The sequence below is a fragment of the Cherax quadricarinatus genome, chromosome 25, assembly GCF_038502225.1.
Source record: "Cherax quadricarinatus isolate ZL_2023a chromosome 25, ASM3850222v1, whole genome shotgun sequence".
Taxonomy (NCBI): Eukaryota; Metazoa; Arthropoda; class Malacostraca; order Decapoda; family Parastacidae; genus Cherax; species Cherax quadricarinatus.
The window spans coordinates 5,252,131-5,279,809 of record NC_091316.1 but is presented as its reverse complement, the minus strand read 5'-3'; the positions used below and the strand labels follow the sequence as shown (position 1 = coordinate 5,279,809).

Genomic DNA, 27,679 nt, shown 5'->3' with positions numbered 1-27,679 from the left:
ACTTCCCGGTAAAAGTAGGTCTTAGACAGGGATGTGTAATGTCACCATGGTTGTTTAATATATTTATAGATGGGGTTGTAAAAGAAGTAAATGCTAGGGTGTTCGGGAGAGGGGTGGGATTAAATTATGGGGAATCAAATTCAAAATGGGAATTGACACAGTTACTTTTTGCTGATGATACTGTGCTTATGGGAGATTCTAAAGAAAAATTGCAAAGGTTAGTGGATGAGTTTGAGAATGTGTGTAAAGGTAGAAAGTTGAAAGTGAACATAGAAAAGAGTAAGGTGATGAGGGTATCAAATGATTTAGATGAAGAAAAATTGGATATCAAATTGGGGAGGAGGAGTATGGAAGAAGTGAATGTTTTCAGATACTTGGGAGTTGACGTGTCGGCGGATGGATTTATGAAGGATGAGGTTAATCATAGAATTGATGAGGGAAAAAAGGTGAGTGGTGCGTTGAGGTATATGTGGAGTCAAAAAACGTTATCTATGGAGGCAAAGAAGGGAATGTATGAAAGTATAGTAGTACCAACACTCTTATATGGATGTGAAGCTTGGGTGGTAAATGCAGCAGCGAGGAGACGGTTGGAAGCAGTGGAGATGTCCTGTCTAAGGGCAATGTGTGGTGTAAATATTATGCAGAAAATTCGGAGTGTGGAAATTAGGAGAAGGTGTGGAGTTAATAAAAGCATTAGTCAGAGGGCAGAAGAGGGGTTGTTGAGGTGGTTTGGTCATTTAGAGAGAATGGATCAAAGTAGAATGACATGGAAAGCATATAAATCTGTAGGGGAAGGAAAGAGGGGTAGGGGTCGTCCTCGAAAGGGTTGAAAAGAGGGGGTAAAGGAGGTTTTGTGGGCGAGGGGCTTGGACTTCCAGCAAGCGTGCATGAGCGTGTTAGATAGGAGTGAATGGAGACGAATGATACTTGGGACCTGACAATCTGTTGGAGTGTGAGCAGGGTAATATTTAGTGAAGGGATTCAGGGAAACCGGTTATTTTCTTATAGTCGGACTTGAGTCCTGGAAATGGGAAGTACAATGCCTGCACTTTAAAGGAGGGGTTTGGGATATTGGCAGTTTGGAGGGATATGTTGTGTATCTTTATACGTATATGCTTCTAAACTGTTGTATTCTGAGCACCTCTGCAAAAGCAGTGATAATGTGTGAGTGTGGTGAAAGTGTTGAATGATGATGAAAGTATTTTCTTTTTGGGGATTTTCTTTCTTTTTTGGGTCACCCTGCCTCGGTGGGAGACGACCAACTTGTTGAAAAAAAAAAAAAATGTTAGATAAGAGTGAGTGGAGACAGATGGTTTTTGGGACCTGATGAGTTGTTGGAGTGTGAGCAAGGTAATATTTTGTGAAGGGATTCAGGGAAACTGGTTATCAGGACTTGAGTCCTGGAGATAGGAAGTACGATGCATGCACTTTAAAGGAGGGGGTTGGGATATTGGCTGTTTCGAGTGATTATCTAAACTGTTCTGAGTGCCTCTGCAAAGGTGAAAGTGTTGAATGATGGTGAAAGTGTTTCTTTTATGGGTCACCTAGCCTCGGTGGGAGATGGCCGATGTGTTAAAAAAAAAAAAACTATTTTAACAATACAATTTATTTCATGGTTATAGTTTAAATATACTATAACTACTGCAGGCATTGTCTGACCCTTATTGCTTTAGTGCTTCCTCATGAACATAACAGCTATACCATAATTTATAGTTAATGCAATATGCACTAGTACCCAGCTAATTTTGGTCTCAAAGTGTACTAGAAATAAAGCGATTTATTTTTATAAATTAATCATAAAATTGCATTTGGCTGGGAATCCCAAAATTCCTGACAGTCTAGACATCACCCAGGCTGTTTGAAAATCATAGTGGTGTTTAGGCCCTCAGTTTGGTAGTCAGGTCAAATATTTTGATCCCTGGCTTGTGGAATATATTGTCCAGGTCACCATGGTCTTTCCATGTGATTTTTGTTGTTGGAGTTGTGTAAGCATATGTTATGTGAATGATGGGTCCCTTACTGTTCCTAAGTTTTGTGAATGACATGCCCATCAGTGTCAAGTGTAAGCTTCTGTTGTATGCAAATGACAGTGCTCTTTTAGTGTCAGGTAGAGACCCACAAGATATAGCTAATGCACTATCACTAGAACTAGAGTCCTTCAGCAAACGGTTAGTAGACAACAAAATTATCGTTTTACCTCGGGAAAACAGAAGCCATACTCTTTAGCACGAAAAATAAACTGAAAAGGGTAAATAATTTTAATGTTCAGTGTAATGGGGAACCCATCACTTCAGTATCTTCAGTGAAATATCTGGGAATTCCCTTTGACCCATGCATGTCAGGAGAATTGATAGGGAACAGTGTAGTAAAGAAAGCAAATGCCAGACTAAAGTTCCTCTACAGACAGACACAGTGTCTGCCTTCTGAGGCTCGCAGGACATTATGTCTAACTCTTATACAATGCCATATAGCAGGGCTGCTCAACTACTATGAGCAAAGGTCCACTTGGACAAGGACCAGTGTATGCTACGGTCTGGATACCAATGTACCAATATATGCAAAGTTCAGGTTACATATGAATTACCATTGAATGGAAGAAAATATCACTATTTAGCTATGCTAAAATACTGTATTCCATTCAGTGTATGCATTCCATTCAGATAGAATAATGTATTTATCCTGCTTTTGTGTACCACCTGATCCTGAATGTGGTAACAGCTGTTATTTAACTAAGCTTTCTCCTGAAGCCTGAGGTCCAACTAGAACACTGAGAAGGTCTGGATTTGGACCATGTAATGCCAGTTGAGTAGCCCTGCCATATAGGTTACCCTTGCTCTTCATGGCATTCTGCCTTAACAAAAAGAAAAAAAAAAACTGGAAGATAGATTACAAATCACCCAAAACAAAATGGTGAGATTCATCGTGGACCTGGGTCCAAGAGAGCATGTAAGCCAGTATGGATTACAACAACTAGATATGCTGAATGTTGAAGACATAGTAAAACAACTGAAGTTCAATCACGTTTATAAAATTGCTTACAAGCAAAGTCCAGAATATCTTGCTGCCAGGTTAGTCAAGGCTGGGAACCAAAGCAAGTATAGTACAGTGGACCCCCGCATAACGATCACCTCCCAATGCGACCAATTATGTAAGTGTATTTATGTAAGTGCGTTTGTACGTGTATGTTTGGGGGTCTGAAATGGACTAATCTACTTCACAATACAGTGGACCCCCGGTTAACGATATTTTTTCACTCCAGAAGTATGTTCAAGTGCCAGTACTGACCGAATTTGTTCCCATAAGGAATATTGTGAAGTAGATTAGTCCATTTCAGACCCCCAAACATACACGTACAAACGCACTTACATAAATACACTTACATAATAGGTCGCATTCGGAGGTGATCGTTATGCGGGGGTCCACTGTATTCCTTATGGGAACAAATTCGGTCAGTACTGGCACCTGAACATACTTCTGGAATGAAAAAATATCGTTAACCGGGGGTCCACTGTACTTGGGGAAGGGTTAGTTAGTTAAATGTCTTTATTATGCACCCCATACCCATGGCAGTAGTCGAAAGATTACAGAGGTACATAATGGGTCCAGGGACTGGGCCCCACAGGTAAAGGGAACACAACTTTGTAGTACTCACAGTACCTTTTATTGTACAGCAATGAAGGGAGTGGAATGGACTGTGTCACATGTCAAGCCTGTCATAGCATGAGCCAATTCAGGAAGAATGCTCAAAGGTACTTAATGAATGAAACTACAGAAAGGGAGGAGAGTGATTTCTTGTACAGTTAACATACAGGTACCTGTTACTGTAACATTCATTCCTCTAACTGTGATCTGATCCTCTCTTTATTGTTAATGTAAAAAACTCAGTTTTCCTTATTCCTAGTTCTGGCATGCTAAGAGTATTTTACATTTTATTCGGCGTATGTCACACACCCATAGAAGCATACCTCCCGACCAGCTAACTAGGTGCTAAGGGTTTAATGAGCAGGGGCCCCATCTTTACACCAGTACCTTGGTTCAACCAGCCAATCACAAGGAAACCCGCCAAAGTTATGAAGCGATGTGGTACACTCGCAAAGCGGATTTGACAGAAATACCTTCGTAGGTGGTCACTACAGTTCTCGCCGTGTCTTGTGGTTGCATTCGCTTCATTGTACATAGCTATAAATACTGTACATAAGCTATACACATATTGTAAATATCAGCTTGTTTTGGTGAAGGAGATACAATAATTTTCTCTCTGCTGCCTTTTTGCTCGCTCCTAAGTGGTTATGTTACAGCAAGTTTGATTTTTTTTTTTCTCTCAACAAGTCGGCTGTCTCCCACCGAGGCAGGGTGACCCAAAGAGAAAGAAAATCCCCAAAAAGAAAATACTCTCATCATCATCATCATCATCATCATTCAACACTTTCACCTCACTCATACATAATCACTGTTTTTGCAGAGGTGCTCAGAACACAACAGTTTAGAAGATATACAACTTATCCCTCCAAACTGCCAATATCCCAACCCCTCCTACAGCAAGGTTATGTAAGCCAAATGATCTACACCTGTGTTTGTAATTCTAGCATATCTCCCTTTACTGTAACTGCTTTTTACACAGTTGAGTTACTTAGCCATTTTAACTTTTATGGGTTAAATGGTAAGATATTACAAGGACCCCAATGGAAATAAGTTACTTTGACATTTTTGGGTTATCCTAGGTAATCTACACATATGCTGCTATGTATGATGCGTAACTGTATTTATGTGTACCTGTTACCTGGAGGTTACCTGGAGGTTATTCCGGGGATCAACGCCCCCGCGGCCCGGTCCACGACCAGGCCTCCCGATGGATCAGGGCCTGATCAACTAGGCTGTTACTGCTGGCCGCACGCAGTCCGACGTACGAGCCACAGCCCGGCTGATCCGGCACCGACTTTAGGTATCTGTCCAGCTCTCTCTTGAAGGCAGCCAGGGGTTTATTGGCAATTCCCCTAATGCTTGATGGGAGGCTGTTGAACAGTTTTGGGCCCCGGACACTTACAGTGTTTTCTCTTAGTGTACCAATGGCGCCCCTACTTTTTATTGGCGGCATTTTGCATCGCCTGCCCAGTCTTTTACTTTCGTAGGGAGTGATTTCTGTGTGCAGATTTGGGACCATTCCTTCCAAGATTTTCCAAGTGTAGATTATGATATATCTCTCCCTCCTGTGTTCCAACGAGTACAAGTCAAGTGCTTCCAAGCGTTCCCAGTAGTTAAGGTGCTTGACAGAACTTATACGTGCAGTAAAGGATCTCTGTACACTCTCTAGATCTGCGATTTCACCAGCTTTGTATGGAGATGTTAATGTACAGCAGTATTCCAGCCTAGAGAGAACAAGTGATTTGAAAAGGATCATCATGGGCTTGGCATCTCTCGTTTTGAAAGTTCTCATTATCCATCCTATCATTTTCTTTGCACGTGCGATCGTGGCACTGTTGTGATCCTTGAAAGTGAGATCCTCAGACATTACTACTCCCAGGTCCCTTACATTATTTTTCCGCTCTATTGTATGGCCGGAGTCAGTAGTATACTCTGTTCTAGTTATTATCTCCTCCAGTTTTCCATAACGGAGTAGTTGGAATTTGTCCTCATTGAACATCATATTGTTTACCGTTGCCCACTGGAAAACTTTGTTTATATTTTCTTGGAGGTTAACCGCGTCCTCAGCAGATGACAGCCTCATGCAGATCCTAGTATCATCCGCAAAGGATGATACGGTGCTGTGGTGTATATCTCTGTTTATGTCTGATATGAGGATAAGGAATAAGATGGGGGCGAGTACTGTGCCTTGTGGAACAGAGCTCTTCACTATGGCAGCCTCCGATTTAACTCTGTTGACCACTACTCTTTGTGTTCGATTTGTACCTGAATAAACTTTCTAAAGTCATGTAAACATGTGAAGTTCATTGTTGAATTCATGTAAACGTGATATTTCTCACAACTTTTAATACTTCCTCTTTATCTCTTTCTGTTCTGTATATAATTTCTTTGTCCACATCAGAAAATAGTGACGGTTTTGTCTTTGTGAGCGAGGAGGAGAGGAGGGGTGTGTGGTTGATTGGTGAGGCTTGTTGTGGTTTGAGGGCCAAGATTGTTGGGTGAGGGTGATGGGCTGTGGGTAGTGGGGGAGGGGGAGGATTGAAGGTTGAAGGTGAGGTTGGTGGGTATGGGTGTTGCTCCTATCTAAGAGTTGACACACTTTTTCACCCCTCTCTAATAGTTGACACACACTTGCTCACCCCTCTCAGAGGTGACACAGTTGCTCACCCCCTTTCTGAGAGTTGACATACTTACCTGGAGGTTATTCTGGGGATCAACGCCCCCGCGGCCCGGTCCATGACCAGGCCTCCCGATGGATCAGGGCCTGATCAACTAGGCTGTTACTGCTGGCCGCACGCAGTCCAAGGTACGAGCCACAGCCCGGCTGATCCAGCACTGACTTTAGGTATCAGTCCAACTCTCTCCTGAAGGCAGCCAGGGGTTTATTGGCAATTCCCCTTATGCTTGATGGGAGGCTGCTGAACAGTCTTGGGCCCCGGACGCTTATGGTGTTTTCCCTTAGTGTACCAATGGCGCCCCTACTTTTTATTGGCGGCATTTTGCATGGCCTGCCCAGTCTTTTACTTTCGTGGGAGTGATTTCTGTGTGCACCCCTCTCTGAGAGTTGACATACTTGCTCACCCCTTTCTGAGAGTTGACACAGTTGCTCACCCCCTTTCTGAGAGTTGACATACTTGCTCACCCCCTTTCTGAGAGTTGACATACTTGCTCACCCCCTTTCTGAGAGTTGACATACTTGCTCCCCCCCTCTCTGAGAGTTGACATACTTGCTCACCCCTCTCTGAGAGTTGACATACTTGCTCACCCCCTTTCTGAGAGTTGACATACTTGCTCACCCCCTTTCTGAGAGTTGACATACTTTCTCACCCCCTTTCTGAGAGTTGACATACTTGCTCACCCCCTTTCTGAGAGTTGACATACTTGCTCACCCCTCTCTGAGAGTTGATATACTTGCTCACCCCTCTCTGAGAGTTGACATACTTGCTCACCCCCTTTCTGAGAGTTGACATACTTGCTCACCCCCTTTCTGAGAGTTGACATACTTGCTCACCCCTCTCTGAGAGTTGACATACTTGCTCACCCCCTTTCTGAGAGTTGACATACTTGCTCACCCCCTTTCTGAGAGTTGACATACTTGCTCACCCCTCTCTGAGAGTTGACATACTTGCTCACCCTCTTTCTGAGAGTTGACATACTTGCTCACCCCTCTCTGAGAGTTGACACATTTGCTCACCCCCTCTCTGAGAGTTGACATACTTGCTCACCCCCTTTCTGAGAGTTGACATACTTGCTCACCCCCTTTCTGAGAGTTGACATACTTGCTCACCCCCTTTCTGAGAGTTGACATACTTGCTCACCCCCTTTCTGAGAGTTGACATACTTGCTCACCCCCTTTCTGAGAGTTGACATACTTGCTCACCCCTCTCTGAGAGTTGACACACTTGCTCACCCCTCTCTGAGAGTTGATACACTTGCTCACCCCCCTCTGAGAGTTGATACACTTGCTCACCCCTCTCTGAGAGTTGATACACTTGCTCACCCCTCTCTGAGAGTTGACACACTTGCTCACCCCCTTTCTGAGAGTTGACACACTTGCTCACCCCCCTCTGAGAATTGATACACTTGCTCACCCTCTTTCTGAGAGTTGACATACTTGCTCACCCCTCTCTGAGAGTTGATACACTTGCTCACCCCCCTCTGAGAGTTGATACACTTGCTCACCCCTCTCTGAGAGTTGATACACTTGCTCACCCCTCTCTGAGAGTTGATACACTTGCTCACCCCCCTCTGAGAGTTGATACACTTGCTCACCCCCCTCTGAGAGTTGATACACTTGCTCACCCCTCTCTGAGAGTTGACACACAGTTGCTCACCCGCAAGTAAGCTCATCACAGTGGTAATGGTTTCAGGGAAGACTCGTGGATTTCTGCAAACTCAGGCGCCCCTCATTAAGCAAGACAGATGATGTGTGTGGCTTCCCTGGGGTACTGAGAAGGTGAAGCGAAAGGAGCTGGGGGGAGGAGTAGTAGTGGAAGTATGGGTGGTCTAGGATTGAGCTGGATTCAGTGGAGAATTGAAGTATAAGCGGATCTCATTGTTAATGCCTGCGGCATGTTTGGTAAGGGAATAACTTGTCTGTGCCAACTTTTTCTAGTGGAACATGTTAAGCCATTCTCATTCTTCATGAACACCTTGTCCACGCCTACATTTTCTACTGGAAATTCTGCATTACCCGCACTGACACTGCTACTCATTGTAGCTGGACAAAATAATGATGTTTGAATACAAAAACAGAAGTGTATCTCCCATTAGCCTACCATGGACCAGTAGGCCTGCTACAGTGCTCCTTCTATATGTTCTTATTTTTACTTTAACTGTTACTAATATTTTTTTATTTATTTCGCCATACTTTAATGACCAAGTGCATAGGTATTTAATGCGTTAAAGAGTTAAAGTGTCAGAATTTCACTTTCAGCCCAGGCAGAGAGTGGAAGTTCTGGATTCGAATCCATTGCTGGCTTTCATATAAAAGTTTGCATATAGACTGTAGTTAAGTCGTACTAGACGACTTTCAGTAAACAGAAGAATAGATGGGGACTTAAACTGGGGTCCATGCGTGTGACAGGCCCAACACTGTTCCATCCTATTGTAACCTTCCTGGCTGAATGGTATAGCGCTGGAACTGCCACACTCATGGACCACGGTTCGAGTCGCCATCCATTCTTGGATTGTAAGGAATTTTAGGATATGTCTTGTATGGCTGGCATTAAGATGGATGCGGTGTGAGGAACGTAGCACAGTATTCAGTAACTTTATAACACTTAGTTTTAACTGTATACCTTCGTCCCTATTTCAGCGTTTTCCGTTATCCTAGTACCAGTCTTTCTACCCACTCCTTACCAGTCCTTTGCTCATCCTACGTATTACAGTCACTGTCCAAGAACTGGTGTCAAACAGTTGTGTCCCAGAGATATTGTCCAGTGAAAAGAAATACCACATTGAAATTAGGAAATAATTCCCTATTTTCATTGGTATTTTTTCATATTTGCAATCATGTGTTTTATTGTGATTTCTTCCATATTGTCCAGTAGTTGTATCCAGAAGCATTTGTCCAGGAGCTGGTGTACGTTACTTGCACCCATGAGCTAGTATTCAATAGCAGTGTCCAGGACCTGACAATCAACAGTAGTGTCCAGGAGCTAGCATCCAACAGCAGTGTCCAGGAGCTGGTATCCGGGAGCTGGACAGCTAGCGGTTACTCGTGGTGTGCGGTAAAATATTAGGTGTGGGTAGCTGTGGCGGGGAAAATGTCACATCTCAGGGCCGGCTTTGTCGCAGATGACAATTGTTAATGGTTGTTAAGTGGGAGCAAATGGCGGTAGCTCGTGACGCGAGTTTTAGTGGCTGTTTTATGGTGGGGAGAGGGGGGAAGGGGAGAGGGGAACGAATGCGGGAAGGGGGCTGGGAACGAGAGGAGGGGACAAGGGACAAAGAAGAGGGGGAACGAGGTAGGGTAGGGGACGAGGGGTTAAAGGGGAGGGGGTGAGAAAAAGGAGGATGGTAAGGCGTTAGTGACGATGGTGAAGAGGATGTTGGTGATAGTGACAGCAAGATGGTGGTGATGGCTTAGTGAGGGTGGGGAGGGGGGTAGTTGGGAATGGTGGCAGTGATGGTAAAGTGGTGGTAATGGTGAGGTGGTGTGCTAGTGAGGAAGAACACAATTTACCTGTTTTATCCGAAGAGGTAAATTCCAGAACCCAGGTCAACATAGAAGAAATGTCTTGGCTGTTGCAACTTACAATTCACTTCTGCAAAATCCAACGGGCATTGACGGAAAATAAAAATACAGATGCTTATACGGATTTTGTAAAGTCGCAAGACATAACTATTGTGACACTGTAGTTCCTCGTATTAGAAGTAAAAATCACTATCCATAGCGTCGTACCATATTTTACAGAAGAATAAAGTGAAAAGCATGAACGTTACCGTGGTAAATAATACGAAAAAAAAAATTCAGTCAGATAATACCTTAGTCTTGTACTAAGCATAGGAAAAATATGGCATATTTCAATTGTTTTGATATGAGTAGAACGAAGAACTCACACCGAGCACAAGATGTACAGTGCATTCACTCATATTCATAAAACGAAGTGAACAGGTTAAAACTTATGAATCATATAATTCAACTCATCTTTTGGAGAATACCATACAGAAAGCGAATTTGAGGGCAGGAAAATAACAGGTTGGAGTAGTAGATTTTCAAGACAATTGTAGTCAATATCAAAATGGTATACAGTACCGACAGGTTGGTAGGTAAGACACATAAGCAACAGTTAGGCAACTTTATTCCGAAACGTTTCGCCTACACAGTAGGCTTCTTCAGTCGAATACAGAAAGTAGGCAGGAACAGTAGACATGTGAAGACGATGTAATCAGCCCATCACCCTTGAAGTCGTAGATTTGAGGTTGTCAGCCCCCTCAGCCTGGAGAAGTTCAGTTCCATAGTCAGGAACTATCTGAAGATCAATCGACAGTGCGGAGACTTAAATACTGTCGGAAAGTGAGGTGCAGAGTAGTAGTAGTGAGAATGTAGCCACTGAGAGGTCACGTCCCTCTCAGATCAACTTTTTCAAGCGAGAATTGTTTGATCTGAGAGGGACGTGACCTCTCAGTGGCTACATTCTCACTACTACTACTATGCACCTCATCTTCCGACAGTACTTAAGTCTCCGCACTGTCGATTGATCTTCAGATAGTTCCTGACTATGGAACTGAACTTATCCAGGCTGAGGGACTGACAACCTCAAATCTACGACTTCAAGGGTGATGGACTGATTACATCGTCTTCACATCTCTACTGTTCCTGCCTACTTTCTGTATTCGGCTGAAGAAGCCTACTGTGTAGGCGAAACGTTTCGGAATAAAGTTGCCTAACTGTTGCCTATGTGTCTTACCTACCACAATTGTGATGAATGGTTTGAAAAACCGACAAGTTGAAGATTGAGACACTTATGCAGCATATGGGAATCTTTATTCAGGAAACGTTTCGCCACACAGTGGCTTCATCAGTCCAATACTTAGAGGAAGGCGTAAGGAGAGGAGGAGTATGAGGTAATCAGTCCCTCAGCCTGGAGTCGATGTGTTCAGTCCATCAATCTTGTAGAATGTACAGAATAGGGCCATAGACGTGGCTTATATACTGTAGTGAGGTGAGGTGAAGCAGGCGGAGGCGGGGTCATAGTGGTACCATCCACTAGTCGAAGTAGGTCTTCGTCCAAAGGTTGAACAAGTGTTGAAGAATTCTTTGTAACAAGATCCCATGATGCTGCAGTGGCTGACAGTTGTGATGAATGGTTTGAAAAACCGACAAGTTGAAGATTGAGACACTTATGCAGCATATGGGAATCTTTATTCAGGAAACGTTTCGCCACACAGTGGCTTCATCTGCCCTACTTCGACTAGTGGATGGTACCACTATGACCCCGCCTCTGCCTGCTTCACCTCACCTCACTGCAGTATATAAGCAGTATATATGCTGTACATTCTACAAGATTGATGGACTGAACACATCGACTCCAGGCTGAGGGACTGATTACCTCATACTCCTCCTCTCCTTACGCCTTCCTCTTTGTATTGGACTAATGAAGCCACTGTGTGGCGAAACGTTTCCTGAATAAAGATTCCCATATGCTGCATAAGTGTCTCAATCTACACCTACCACAATTGTAATCAGGATAATAATTATAGTTTCAAAACCCTTGTGCTCTATCACCTAGAATATTGTCCTGGGTTTACAGCCTTTTCAAGTCAGGAGAGATATAGGGGCTAGAAAATATACATAGGCCTTTTAATATAGGTTAATAAGATAGTATGCTGTTTTTTTGGCATTTTATAGAGAGGACATTTCGAACACCAGGGACTTTTATCAACTCTCTTGCTAGAATTAATAGTTTCTGGTGGACGAAACTTCTCAAGAAAATGCCACAAACTGCATTTTGTGTCATATTAATATATTTGTATGATATACGGAGACCATCTTCTGCCCGTATGTAATCATTGAAACCTCTAAATTGCTGGAAAATCTCAAAACACTTTGAATGCTCTTTAGAACAGACAGATGACAATATGTACATCTGATACACACAATCTATACAGTGCCATAACGTAATAGAGTGAAAGATATGGGAGAAAGCGTAGTCTAGACAGGATGCGTCAGGCTCAGATACGTTAGGATTGCTACTGAGGCTTGCGGGTCGGAGAGCAACAGCCTGGTTGATAGGTCGCCTGGACTAAGTCAGAGTTGCTAGAGTAGAACTCTGGGCACTCATTTCACCCACGACCGTCACTTTCCCAGACATACTCCCCTTGAGAGAGGTTCCTCTGCCGGTGAGAGGCATTTGATTCAAGGAATTGGACTAGTCCTTCCCTTCCTTGGATCGAACCTGATTACCTCCCATTTCACAGGCGCTGCATGACTCTTTCGGGTTTAGTGCTTTTCGCTAAATATAATAATGCCAAAAATGCTGACTTTCACACTCCTGCCAGATCCTCTTTGGCCCCACGACGCTCTTAATCCAAGAGTCAGAGCTACTCTTTGAGTCAAGCCTCATTAAGTCCCGTTATGCAGGTCCTGCCTGACCACCCTACGTGTTTAGCGCTTCCCAGTGACAAAGTGCATTTACATACTGGTCTTCAGCCCCCCCCCCTCCCCCACACACACACATACGAATCCCATCCTTCCTCCACTAGTTGATCCATATTTCAATAATCTTGCCACCCTTTTCTCTGCGCCCTTTTTCGACAGCCCTTTTACCTTTTTCCCCACTTATTTGTCGAGTGCTTATGTTCGTTACTCTCACTGTTTGTTAATTTCATCCTTGTTTTTAATTGTGTTGCAAATATTTTCATGGCTATGATCGTAGACTGACCTGCGCGGTCAGTCTGCTATCAGCAACCACCACCACCACCCACACCACAACCACCCTAAACACCACCACCCACACCACCACCATCAGCACCGCAGCAGCAGCACCACCAGTAAACAAATAATAATAATAATAATAATAATAATAATAATAATAATAATCCCTCCCCACTTTTCCTGCAATATCCCAAGTGGGTTTAGTTATCTCTGTCTCTCCATACATCATTACTGCACTCCCCCACCACACATGTAATCTTTTGTTTAAATTCATATTCAGAGCCTTTGTTGGGCCAGATGAGACAAAAGCCAGTGGTCGGAACAGGTAGAGGGAGGGATGGGAGGTGGATGGTGAGCTGGATTAGGTCTTCTCGGGGTCCCTGTTGATCTTGCCGTCTGGGAGGGGGATGGTGAGCTGGGTCAGGTCCTCTCAGGGTCCCTATTGCTCTAGACGTTTCGTGTTTTAGGTTCTCAGCGGTGGTAGTATGGACCGTCAGGGATGTCTCCTACCCCGGGTCTTAGCGATGTGACGACCCTCTTAGTGGCTAAACCACGGCTGGCATAAAGTATAACATATAACGTAATATTATAAAATATATTTCTCATAGTGTTCTTGAAGGCACTTAACATATATACAAAATTAATTATTTTTGAGAGCACACACATTATGGCCAAATAAAATGTACATTACTGGATTATTCTAAGCTAAATTTGTATAGTCAGATCTTTACATTTCCATGTTAGTCCACGTGATGGGCTGAAGAAAATTGATTATATTCTCATAATCTCTGTGGATAAATATCCCAAATTAACTTCGGAAGAGCCTAGCTTTATGACTAGTTTCCATTGTGATTCTTTTTATGTCCTCTTCTGGGATGCCACTCACGACATCAGATTATTAGGCATCTATTTACTGGTAGGTAACAGAGACAGCAGATGTTAGGAGACTTGCCTACACACCCCGCCTCGCTTGGAGTTCGACCAAGGGTACTTTCGGTTGTGAGCCGAATGTGCTATCTCTGCTGCGAGGCATCATTCCATTAACAGCTGATCATAAATGCGTTTTTTCTTGCAATTATCTGTGATTTCTTGGAGGAAACGAGAGTGCCTCAGCGTGTAGTGTTGCTGGGTATTACCCAGTACATGGTTGTGGGAGGTTCAAGTCTGAACTTTCCATTGTGAGTTCGAGTACTTCAGTATGGATTGAGTACATTGCAAGTGAGGGTTGAAGACTGCAATCTGAATCGAAGACCACAGTGTGTGCTTAACATTAGTGTTTGTTGAACACTGCAGCGTTCTTGAGCACCACAGTGTGGGTTCATTACTAGTGGGAGATTTCAAGGAAGCGGTGAAGATAAAGTAAAGTATATTAGGTAAAAGGGCACAAGTGCAACTTTTATATAACATTGTTGGTAATTCTACTAACGTTAATACAAAGTCCAGTATAACATGGTGTGTTCAGTAGCTACGACAGCAAACACTAGCCACGTCGCTCGTCTAGGATGGTGCAAACGAATAACTGCACACCACATCACTTCACAGAAATATATTAATGCATAAGAGCAAGAAACGAAAAGATATCTTTGGTTGACGATGGTTACATGGAGGTTATTCCGGGGATCAACGCCCCCGCGGCCCGGTCCACGACCAGGCCTCCCGATGGATCAGGGCCTGATCAACCAGGCTGTTACTGCTGGCCGCACGCAGTCCGACGTACGAGCCACAGCCCGGCTGATCCGGCACTGACTTTAGGTATCTGTCCAGCTCTCTCTTGAAGGCAGCCAGGGGTTTATTGGCAATTCCCCTAATGCTTGATGGGAGGCTGTTGAACAGTTTTGGGCCCCGGACACTTATGGTGTTTTCTCTTAGTGTACCAATGGCGCCCCTACTTTTTATTGGCGGCGTTTTGCATCGCCTGCCCAGTCTTTTACTTTCGTAGGGAGTGATTTCTGTGTGCAGATTTGGGACCATTCCTTCCAAGATTTTCCAAGTGTAGATTATGATATATCTCTCCCTCCTGCGTTCCAACGAGTACAAGTCAAGTGCTTCTAAGCGTTCCCAGTAGTTAAGGTGCTTGACAGAACTTATACGTGCAGTAAAGGATCTCTGTACACTCTCTAGATCTGCGATTTCACCTGCTTTGTATAGAGATGTTAATGTACAGCAGTATTCCAGCCTAGAGAGAACAAGTGATTTGAAAAGGATCATCATGGGCTTGGCATCTCTCGTTTTGAAAGTTCTCATTATCCATCCTATCATTTTCTTTGCACGTGCGATCGTGGCACTGTTGTGATCCTTGAAAGTGAGATCCTCAGACATTACTACTCCCAGGTCCCGGGAGATGATCATATCGCCTCGGGAATGGGAGGCAGTTAGGTATGATTCGAGGAAGGGTCGGTTAGCTTCAAGGCATCCCATTTCACCCTTCAAGGGGGGAGGTATGAGTGAAAAGTGGGGGGGGGGTGACACGGGTGTAAGAGGGCGCTGCAGCCCTCGAAGTCAACAACTCACTTCAGCGTGGAGGTTGGGGCTCCCTGGCAGGCGCTGAGGACCCTCGCTGCTCCACTCAAACTCACAACTTTCTCACCCACCACCGGCAACCTCTCGCCATCCTTCCACAAACTCCCATTTTTCGTAGCTTTTCGTTTTCGCTGCAATATATCGGTGAATGAAGGTATTCAAAAAAAAAAAAATTGCGCCTACGGTATTTCTTCTGTTGAGTTTTGAAATTTCACGCCCGGGGGGAAGGATGGAGTAGGAGATTGGGTGCCAGAATGGCGGCACGGAAATAACAATGGATGAAGTACTCTCAGGTTGGAGTCAACAGCCAGGGTAATCCACGCTTATTGCCGTAATCTGCACTAATGCATCTTTTGTTCCTTCCTGTTGTGGCCACTCCACAAGGACTTCGCCTCCTCCTCGAGGACCTTTGGTATGGAGACTTAACACATCTGCCCAGGACCCACCACTGATATACGCATAATTACTGCATTTCACTGCCAGTTAGTGAGAGAGAGAGAGAGAGAGAGAGGTTTTGGTTTTGATTAGAGATACTGTGGATATCGTACCGGAAACTGAATTTCAAACCAGTCCTAAAACGAGCAGGCCAGTGCTCTAACCACAGCACACTTGAGAAATATTGGAAATACACTTAGCACCCATACATTAGCAAGTCATTATTAAAACAGTTACTTAGAGAACTTATCAGGTCAATGACGTATTACGACGTCACTGTTGATGAGGCTGGGTGTTGCCTTGCTTGCTTATTCTCTGCCGGAACTTAAATTTCATGCGTTTCAGTGTGTGATCCACCTTATGGATGGTGAACTTCCATGAAATCAGTTTGAATGGTGTTGGGCCTTTGTGCTGATTAACGGTTCATGGGTTGGTGTATTTGGCCAGGGACAGTGGAGCAGTGTAGGGAGGCCTTCCATTCATCCATACGAAATGCGCCTTTTGGACACGACTGTTCTTGCCAATAAATTTGTTTTTGACGGCTTTTACAAGTTTTGAGTTGATTGTATATTCGACTGATGCTCATTCTTAATGATGCTTTTATTGTATGAAGTTTTTTTTTAATTGCTGTCCTTTATAATACTTTTTTTTATACCATTTTTTCAGACCTTATTGTTTTTTGTAAAACCTTTGCTCCTCCTAATAATTGTTACTCTGCTGTACAGCACTGTACATTTATATACGGAATTAATAAATAATCTTCCACCAGGCACTGGAAAACAGCATGATCAAAGGTAACAAATTTCAGGTACTTGGATGTGGAAAGAACTCAGAGCGAGTACAGGACGCAGGAACGAGAGAGAATAAAGATAGACATTCATAGAGGTGTAATAACAAAGCTAGGCGTTCAAACAGGTGTGATAACAAAGCTAGGCATTCAAACAGGTATGATAACAGAGCTCGGCGTTCAGACAGGTGAGTTAGCAGAGCTAGAAATTGTAGAGATAATTTACTGCCTGTATTGAATCAGTAAAACGTGTAAATTACTTTATTTCCCTGAGACACTTTGCAACTGCTGCTGCTGCTGTCTTGAAACATACCTCTGCTAGTCCTGCTGCCTTGGGACATGCTACTGCTGCTGCCCTGGGACATTCTGGTGCTAGTGCTGTTTCATTGCGACACGCTGCTGCTGTTCCCTTCGGACTGCTATTGTCCCCTTCGGACTGCTATTGTCCCCTTCGGACTGCTGCTGCTCCCTTCGGACTGCTACTGCTCCCTTCGGACTGCTACTGCTCCCCTTCGGACTGCTGCTGCTCCCCTTCGGACTGCTGCTGCTGCTCCCTTCGGACTGCTGCTGCTCCCTTCGGACTATTGCTGCTCCCTTCGGACTATTGCTGCTCCCTTCGGACTATTGCTGCTCCCTTCAGACTGTTGCTGCTCCCTTCAGACTGCTACTGCTCCCTTCAGACTGCTGCTGCTCCATTTGAAACCTTTGCTGCTGCTGTTGCTTCCACCACCTCGGGACCCACCAACCATTGCTCGCGGGTCTGCAAATTGTGTGAAAAACGTGTTAGATATTATTGTAAATTGCAGAGCGTAATTTTTAACCGCCTGTGCAAGCCGGTTATATATTTTACATGTTGTAAATATGACATTATGCATTAGTAAATAAGGAGTCAACATTAGCACACATCTCCCCTTTTACTCCACCATCTCCCCTCTCATGTCTTCCCTTCTACTCCTCTGCTCTCTTCATCCCGTCCTCTCTATACCTTGCTCTATCTCCCTCCTCATCCTCACCCCTCCCTCACTCTCTTTTCTCCCCGCCTTTCTGCTCTCCCCTTCCCCATTTCTCAACCCCTCTCTTTTCTCCCCACCTTCTCCCCCTCGGCGTCCCTGTGGTTGGCGTTGGGCCGGAAAACTTGCACCAACAAAAATCCCTCCCCCCCTCCCCTTCTCCCCTCCCACCCCTTTCTTTCCTGCAGTCTGCATTTCCTCCCCCTCCAGACCCCCAAGCATTCCTGTCCACCTCTACGTCTCTCCACAGTGTATTCCTGTTCCTCATATCCTCAGTCCATTTATGTATCGTTGATTATTTTAGTCTCCAGACACCGTTATAATACTTCGTGTCGTCTCCTGGTACTGTTAAAATACTTGATGTAGTCTCCTGACACCGTAACGATACTTGATGTCTCCTGACACCGTTACAATACTTGATGTAGTCTCCTGACACCGTAACGATACTTGATGTAGTCTCCTGACACCGTTACAATACTTGATGTAATCTCCTGACGCCGTAACGATATTTGATGTAGTCTACTGACACCGTTACAATACTTGATGTAGTCTCCTGACACCGTAACAGTACTTGATGTAGTCTCCTGACATCGTAACCGTAACAGTACTTGATGTAGTCTCCTGACACCGTAACAGTACTTGATGTAGTCTCCTGACACCGTAACGATACTTGATGTAGTCTCCTGACACCGTAACGATACTTGTTGTAATCTCCTGACACAGTTACAATACTTGATGTAGTCTCCTGACACCGTAACGATACTTGATGTAGTCTCCTGACACCGTAACAGTACTTGATGTCTCCTGACACCGTAACAGTACTTGTAGTCTCCTGACACCGTAACGATACTTGATGTAGTCTCCTGACACCGTTATAATACTTGATGCAGTCTAGTGACACCGTAACGATACTTGATGTAGTCTGCTGACACCGTAACGATACTTGATGTAGTCTCCTGACACCGTAACAGTACTTGATGTAGTCTCCTGACACCGTAACGATTCTTGTAGTCTCCTGACACCGTTACAATACTTGATGTAATCTCCTGACACCGTAACGATACTTGATGTAGTCTCCTGACACCGTTACAATACTTGAGGAAGTCTCCTGACACCGTAACGATACTTGTAGTCTCCTGACACCGTTATAATACTTGATGTAGTCTCCTGACACCGTAACGATACTTGATGTAGTCTCCTGACACCGTTACAATACTTGATGTAGTCTCCTGACACCGTAACGATACTTGATGTAGTCTCCTGACACCGTTACAATACTTGATGTAGTCTCCTGACACCGTAACGATACTTGATGTAGTCTCCTGACACCGTAACGATACTTGATGTAGTCTCCTGACACCGTTACAATACTTGATGTAGTCTCCTGACACCGTAACGATACTTGATGTAGTCTCCTGACACCGTTACAATACTTGTAGTCTCCTGACACCGTAACGATAATTGATGTAGTCTCTTGACACCGTTACAATACTTGATGTAGTCTCCTGACACCGTAACGATACTTGATGTAGTCTCCTGACACCGTAACGATACTTGATGTAGTCTCCTGACACCGTAACGATACTTGATGTAGTCTCCTGACACCGTTACAATACTTGTAGTCTCCTCACACCGTAACAGTACTTGATGTAGTCTCCTGACATCGTAACGATACTTGTAGTCTCCTGACACAGAATACTTGATGTAGTCTCCTGACACCGTAACGATACTTGTAGTCTCCTGACACAGAATACTTTATGTAGTCTCCTGACACCGTAACGATACTTGTAGTCTCCTGACACCGTAACAGCACTTGATGTAGTCTCCTGACACCGTAACAGTACTTGATGTAGTCTCCTGACACCGTAACGATACTTGATGTAGTCTCCTGACACCGTTATAATACTTGATGCAGTCTAGTGACACAGTAACGATACTTGATGTAGTCTCCTGACACCGTTACAATACTTGATGTAGTCTCCTGACACCGTAACGATACTTGATGTAGTCTCCTGACACCGTAACAGTACTTGATGTAGTCTCCTGACACCGTAACGATACTTGTAGTCTCCTGACACCGTTACAATACTTGATGTAGTCTCCTGACACCGTAACGATACTTGATGTAGTCTCCTGACACCGTTACAATACTTGATGTAGTCTCCTGACACCGTAACGATACTTGTAGTCTCCTGACACCGTTACAATACTTGATGTAGTCTCCTGACACCGTAACGATACTTGTAGTCTCCTGACACCGTTACAATACTTGATGTAGTCTCCTGACACCGTAACGATACTTGTAGTCTCCTGACACCGTTACAATACTTGATGTAGTCTCCTGACACCGTAACGATACTTGATGTAGTCTCCTGACACCGTTACAATACTTGTAGTCTCCTGACATCGTAAGGATACTTGATGTAGTCTCCTGACACCGTAACAGTACTTGATGTAGTCTCCTGACACCGTAACAGTACTTGATGTAGTCTCCTGGCACCGTAACGATACTTGTATTCTCCTGACACCGTAACAGTACTTGATGTAGTCTCCTGACACCGTAACAGTACTTGATGTAGTCTCCTGACACCGTAACGATACTTGTTGTATTCTCCTGACACCGTAACAGTACTTGATGTAGTCTCCTGACACCGTAACAGTACTTGATGTAGTCTCCTGAAACCGTAACGATACTTGTAGTCTCCTGACACCGTAACGATACTTGATGTAGTCTCCTGACACCGTTACAATACTTGATGTAGTCTTCTGACACCGTTACAATACTTGATGTAGTCTCCTGACACCGTAACGATACTTGATGTAGTCTCCTGACACCGTAACAGTACTTGATGTAGTCTCCTGACACCGTAACGATACTTGTAGTCTCCTGACACCGTTACAATACTTGATGTAGTCTCCTGACACCGTAACGATACTTGATGTAGTCTCCTGACACCGTTACAATACTTGATGTAGTCTCCTGACACCGTAACGATACTTGTAGTCTCCTGACACCGTTACAATACTTGATGTAGTCTCCTGACACCGTAACGATACTTGTAGTCTCCTGACACCGTTACAATACTTGATGTAGTCTCCTGACACCGTAACGATACTTGTAGTCTCCTGACACCGTTACAATACTTGATGTAGTCTCCTGACACCGTAACGATACTTGATGTAGTCTCCTGACACCGTTACAATACTTGATGTAGTCTCCTGACACCGTAACGATACTTGATGTAGTCTCCTGACACCGTTACAATACTTGTAGTCTCCTGACACCGTAAGGATACTTGATGTAGTCTCCTGACACCGTAACAGTACTTGATGTAGTCTCCTGACACCGTAACAGTACTTGATGTAGTCTCCTGGCACCGTAACGATACTTGATGTAGTCTCCTGACACCGTAACAGTACTTGATGTAGTCTCCTGACACCGTAACAGTACTTGATGTAGTCTCCTGACACCGTAACGATACTTGTTGTATTTTCCTGACACCGTAACAGTACTTGATGTAGTCTCCTGACACCGTAACAGTACTTGATGTAGTCTCCTGAAACCGTAACGATACTTGTAGTCTCCTGACACCGTAACGATACTTGATGTAGTCTCCTGACACCGTTACAATACTTGATGTAGTCTCCTGACACCGTAACGATACTTGATGTCTCCTGACACCGTTACAATACTTGATGTAGTCTCCTGACACCGTAACGATACTTGTAGTCTCCTGACACCGTTACAATACTTGATGTAGTCTCCTGACACCGTTACAATACTTGATGTAGTCTCCTGACACCGTAACGATACTTGATGTAGTCTCCTGGCACCGTAACGATACTTGATGTAGTCTCCTGACACCGTAACGATACTTGATGTAGTCTCCTGACACCGTAACGATACTTGATGTAGTCTCCTGACACCGTAACGATACTTGTATTCTCCTGACACCGTAACAGTACTTGATGTAGTCTCCTGACACCGTAACAGTACTTGATGTAGTCTCCTGACACCGTAACGATACTTGATGTAGTCTCCTGACACCGTTACAATACTTGATGTAGTCTCCTGACACCGTAACGATACTTGATGTAGTCTCCTGACACCGTTACAATACTTGATGTAGTCTCCTGACACCGTAACGATACTTGATGTAGCCTCCTGACACCGTTACAATACTTGATGTCTCCTGACACCGTAACGATACTTGATGTAGTCTCCTGACACCGTTACAATACTTGATGTAGTCTCCTGACACCGTAACGATAATTGATGTAGTCTCCTGACACCGTTACAATACTTGATGTAGTCTCCTGACACCGTAACAGTACTTGATGTAGTCTCCTGACACCGTAACAGTACTTGATGTAGTCTCCTGACACCGTAACAGTACTTGATGTAGTCTCCTGACACCGTAACAGTACTTGATGTAGTCTTCTGACGACAAAATACCTCGTTGTTTCCTGTTATATTCTTTTGCGTGATTTCTGGTTAATTATTTTATTTAATGACTCCAGTTTCTTTGTCTCGCATCATATATGCCTTTCCGGCCTTATATCTTCCTATCCGGTCTTACATACTGTGTGTGCCAGACCTATACGGGTCTGGCACTTGTTTTAAACAGTAATATAATAATGTCGAAATTGAGTTTCATGTTATCGTAATAAATTTACGCGAAGATTTTTCACTAAGGTATGATAATTATCTTCATTTGTTGAGACCAGCGGTGTGGCTGGAGGGTGAGGAGAGAGCCTTCAGCTATACTATCCTGACTTGATCCGTCCCGATACTAGTAGACAGTAGTCTACACTAGTTGAGTTCGACCCAGCAGATAGTCTTAAGCTAGATCATATGATGTTACACATTTCTCTCTCATTCTGTATCTCCTCTCTCTCTCTCTCTCTCTCTCTCTCTCTCTCTCTCTCTCTCTCTCTCTCTCTCTCTCTCTCTCTCTCTCTTTATACTCCACCAAGGCTATCCAGCCCTTCCCATTTTTTCTCAGTGTCTGCCCATCCCTAACTCCATCTCTCATTTCCCAAAATCCTTCCCTATCTACCCCCACTCATCCCTAGCATCACCCACACCTTTTCCCAGTACTCTCCATCCCTACACACAAATCCCCAGCCTCCTCCTTCCCTCCCCAGCCCCTTCTAAGCATACTGAAGTCTTGTTGCTAAGGCTGACAAATTTCTACACTATATTTGGCATCCATCCCGTGTGATGGGATCTGAGACCATGGGATCTCCACCATGTAACTGTCATATACAATAGGGTAGAAGACCACTGCTGGTGTGTTCAATTTTGCTAAATGAAAAAAATTCCCCCGCCCCTCCTGAGCATCCACCCGCTCCTCCTGAGCATTTCTCTCCCCCAGCTCCTCCATACTCTCGGGAACGCAGCTGGTAATGGGCCGCAGCAACAGAGCGAGCTTCATAATTATTCCTTCAAACGACTTTCAAAGTAAACTCTTCCCGTCGTCCACCAACAAACTTGTCAAGTAAAATGTCTGGGGCGTCGAGGGCTGGGTAGGGCAGAGGGGAAATGAGGGAGGTGATAAGGGCTGGAGGAGCAGAGGGGAAGTATGGGAGGTGCTGAGGGCTTGTAGTGGCTTTATTCTTTTAGCAAAATTAAACATGCTGCTACACTGTTTTCTATAATAGTTGCATAGTGGGAACAAAAACTAGCTACGTTTCCCTGTGGTATTCCATCACACAGTGATGCTGGGGCTAAGTGGTTGCGGCTGAGGTCTAGCCGCAACCACTGATGATGTTGGGGTCACAACTATGGGAACTGCGTAAGAGAAGTGGAAAGATGGGTGGAAGAGGCAGCCAGACAGCAAGGGGAGCTATACCTGGAGTTTACCTGGAGAGAGTTCCGGGGGTCAACGCCCCCGCGGCCCGGTCTGTGACCAGGCCTCCTTAGGTCAGTGTCCCAGGATGCGACCCACACCAGTCGACTAACACCCAGGTACCCATTTTACTGATGGGGAACATAGACAACAGGTGGAAAGAAACACGTCCAATGTTTCTACTCTGGCTGGGAATCGAACCCAGGCCCTCGCCGTGTGAAGCGAGAGCGTTAACCACCTATATTGTAGCTACGTTTCGCATAAGGAGAGCTTTAATAGGTCCCTCTCTGTGGGACACGTCGTTTTAATAAAGCTTTAAAGTTGTTTCACTTGTCTCTCCTTCCAGCGGGGTGGGTGTTGCCTAGTCTGTCCCTGGAGGCTGTCCTTTCGTAAAAAAAAAAAAAATACAATTTCCCTCGTATTCCGCTCAGTCGTCTCTTGATTTTTGTCTTTTGCTAGAAATAAATATACTTCGTTTCTTGAATTTTGTCTCTATAAATATTTTTTTTTTAGTACCGTTGCCTAATTTCCTGCTCTATCGTTTCTTGATTATTTTTTTATCTTTTGTTAAAAACAACTGTACCGATTCCCCTCGCATCCCGTTATGGTTCTGAAAGCTGCGTATATGCAATGGGTCGTTGCTACCAAGGTGCATTTTTGGTGACCCTGAAGCATTGTAAATTGAACTGTTCCCATTTAAGTGATCCAGGCAAGGTGGCAAGACTCCTGCGATATTACGATTTATGAGGCATTTTTTTTTTAGATGTTTTGGCCTTGTACTTGTGGGCAGCAGCGATGGAGGGCGCACTATAGAATGTTTAATAATAACACGTGTCTTCCCTAGTCCCCCCCTTTTTTTTTCCTCGCGTTAAGCTTCTCTGCTTCCCTCATCTGCCCTTTGTTACCCCGTTTTTTTCATCCCTCTTCTCTCTCTTTCTCCCCTGCTTTTTCTACCCTCCATTTCCTCCGCTCTTCCCTTCCCCATCTCGTAAGACGCTTCTGTTCTTTCATCTTTCTTACGGCCATTCTCTCCCTGTACCCCTTCTCCCCTCTTGCCTTTCCTTTTCCCCTCATTCTCTCCTCTCCTTCCCCCTTTCTCTTCTTCCCTCGTTAACCCCAGCAGGGAAAGGCTGAACAGTGACTGGAAATATTGGAACCCTGACTGGAGGGGGGTGGGGGGTAGGTTAGAAATTGGGAGAGGCGTGAGGAAGGGAGAACGGAAGTCAGGGAGAGTTAGTGCCCATCCCGGCCTCGTCTCCACCCCCGGAGATGGCAGTTGCAGTTTTTACTCGACTGCAGTTTTACAGGGCGAGCGAGGAAGTCTCTCCATCCTTTCCTCCCTCCCTCTCTTTATTCCTCCCTCTGTCTCTGTGCTTCTCTTCCTCTTGTTCTCGACCTCCTTACCAAACCCCCGCCCGGACCTCTAGCACCGTTGCTCTTTTGTTTCTCACCTGCCATTTTTGTGATGCTCACACTGCAGTTGTCACACCCACCATAGTTGTTGTCACACCCACCCCAGTTGTCGCTTTCATCAGAACGTGAAGTGAACTCTTGCCAATACAAAAATAATCACATATCATGGTGCTCTGCACATTCTGATGGCTGTACCTGCGTTTTGGTGAACAATATTAGTGCATTTAAACGAATAAAATCAACCTTCCTTACTTTGCTTTAAGTACAATGCAGTATACTACTACTGTAAGAAAATTCAGCTAACAAATTGAGGAGTCACTTATCACGAAATTGTTGCCTACGTTTTCTCTTGGCTGGTGCTTCCCATTTTCTGTTGAAGGGTAAACCTACCTAAATTTTGACCGGAAAGATTAATTATAATCAAAACTAAGCGCTAAACCCACAAGGGTCAAACAGCATTGTGAAAAGATTATTAATATTTCTACAACGCACACGATACAACTGATACAGACCTAGTTGACACTGGCATACTTATAGAAAGCCCCGGGTTATGCAGAGCATTTCGAGCAGCCTAAGTTAATCTTGTCTCCCAGGATGCGATTCACAACTGTCAGCTAACACCCTGGTACCAGCTTACTGTCAGGTGAACAGAGGTAACAGGTACATGCCCTAACGTTTCACCCGTGTCGATGATCGACCACGGACCCTTATTGTGAGAGCCGAATGTGTTACCAGCCAAGCCACTAGCAACCAGGTACTGTTCGAGGCCTTGGGTACATAATATAGTTTTTGTAACAATGGTTTTGATGGCACGGGTGTTATGAGCACTTAAAAAGTACATTATGTAATGCAGTAAAGCCACTGACTTTTTTCCATTTGTGTCCCTGTTTACGTGTATACACAGGTACTTTCAAGATATTATTAACAGTGGAAACCAATGAAATCAATACAAAATCAATACAAAACATCACTTTCCTCCCATTCTTCGGCTTCATTTATTGCGTATTCTTTAGCCCCCATTCTTAAATCAGTTTATTCTTGTATATTTTGACATGTTTACTGTGTGAGTCCTTAAAGTGTGTGTTTTCAAAAATAGTGTACTGTCTGAGGTCTTCTTCAGCAGTATCTGCTGAAGAGGACCTCAGAAGGAGGTCTGCTTTTATGCTAAGCCTGTAAGGGTCAAACTGCCCTGGGAATTGGGAGGTAATCAGGTTTGATAAAGAGGAGCGGGGGGGGGGAGAAGGATAGTAGATCCAATTCCTTTGAGCAGGAATCCTTCCAGTATATTCAGGCACAATAGAGAGGAAAAGTAATGTAAAGGGCCTGGGAGTGGTAATGTCTGAGGATCTCACCTTCAAACATCACAACGGTGATCCTTGAAGGTGAGGAAACTGATAGGGTGAATAATGAGAACGTTGAAGGCAAGAGATACCAAGCCAGTGATGATCCTTTTTAAATCTCTTGTTCTCTCTAGGCTGGAATACTGCTGTACATTAACATCTCCATTCAAGGCAGGTGAAATTGCAGGTCTAGAGAATGTACAGAGAACCTTTACTGCACTTATAAGTTCCATCAAACACCTTAGCTACTGGGAAAGCTTAGACGCACTTGTACTCATTGGAGAGCAGGCGAGAGAGATGCATCATAATCTACGCCTGGAAAATCATAGAGGGACTGGTCCCTAATCAGCACAAACAAATCACTCCATACGAAAGCAAAAGACTTGGCAGGCGATGCACCATACCCCTCATGAAAAGTAAGGGAGCCATTAGTCCACAGAGAGAAAACACAAGTGTCCGGGGCCCAGGACTGTTCAGCAGCCTCCCACCAGCCATAAGGGGAATTACCAATAAACCCCTGGTTGTCTGCAAGAGGGTGCTGTACGGATACCTAAAGTCAGTACCGGATCAGGCGAGCTGTGGTTCGTACGTTGGACTACGTGCGGCCAGAAGTAACAGCCTCTTGAATCAGGTCCTGATCCACCGGGCCGCGGGGGCGTTGATCCCCGGAATACCCTCCAGGTAGACTTCGGGTAGGTTGACCATCCCTTGAAGGATACGGTAGACGGGTAGAGGGTAATGAGACGTGGAGAGTCTTGTCCGTAGAGTTTTATTCTCCATCGCTGCCTATGGCTGGATACCTGGAGTATACTTGGAGGGGGTGTCGGGGGGTCAGCGCCCCCGCGGCCCGGTCTGTGACCAGGCCTCACGGTGGATCAGGGCCTGAGCAACCAGGCTGTTACTGCTGGGCACAAACAAACCTACGTACGAACTACATCCTGGCTGGTCAGGTACTAATTTTAGGTGCCTGTCCAGCGCCTTCTTGAAAACAGCCAGGGGACTGTTCGTAATCCCCCTAATGTAAGATTGCGTGCCACCTATACACCACCAAAGGATACGTTAATGAGGTTTAACGCCTATCGGCTTCATGAGGGGTCATTAAGGCTGCATGCCACCTGTACACTACCAGTCAGCTGATGCCTCAATCCTTGAAAAAGGGACTAAACTGTCAACGTATACACACACACACACACACACACACACACACACACACACACACACACACACACAGATAAACACCTCTCGATGTATATACAGAGATATTGTGAGGGTTGTGTGGGTCTTCTGGCCACGAGCAC

At 44.6% G+C, this 27,679-nt stretch overlaps 1 protein-coding gene across 2 annotated transcripts in view; it reads left to right on the top strand.

Annotated features, from left to right (window-relative positions):
• The window catches only part of LOC128690022 (cotranscriptional regulator ARB2A homolog), an 83,076-nt gene that overhangs the window by 32,618 nt on the left and 22,779 nt on the right, over positions 1-27,679 (top strand). The gene's annotated exons all lie outside the window — the stretch shown is intronic.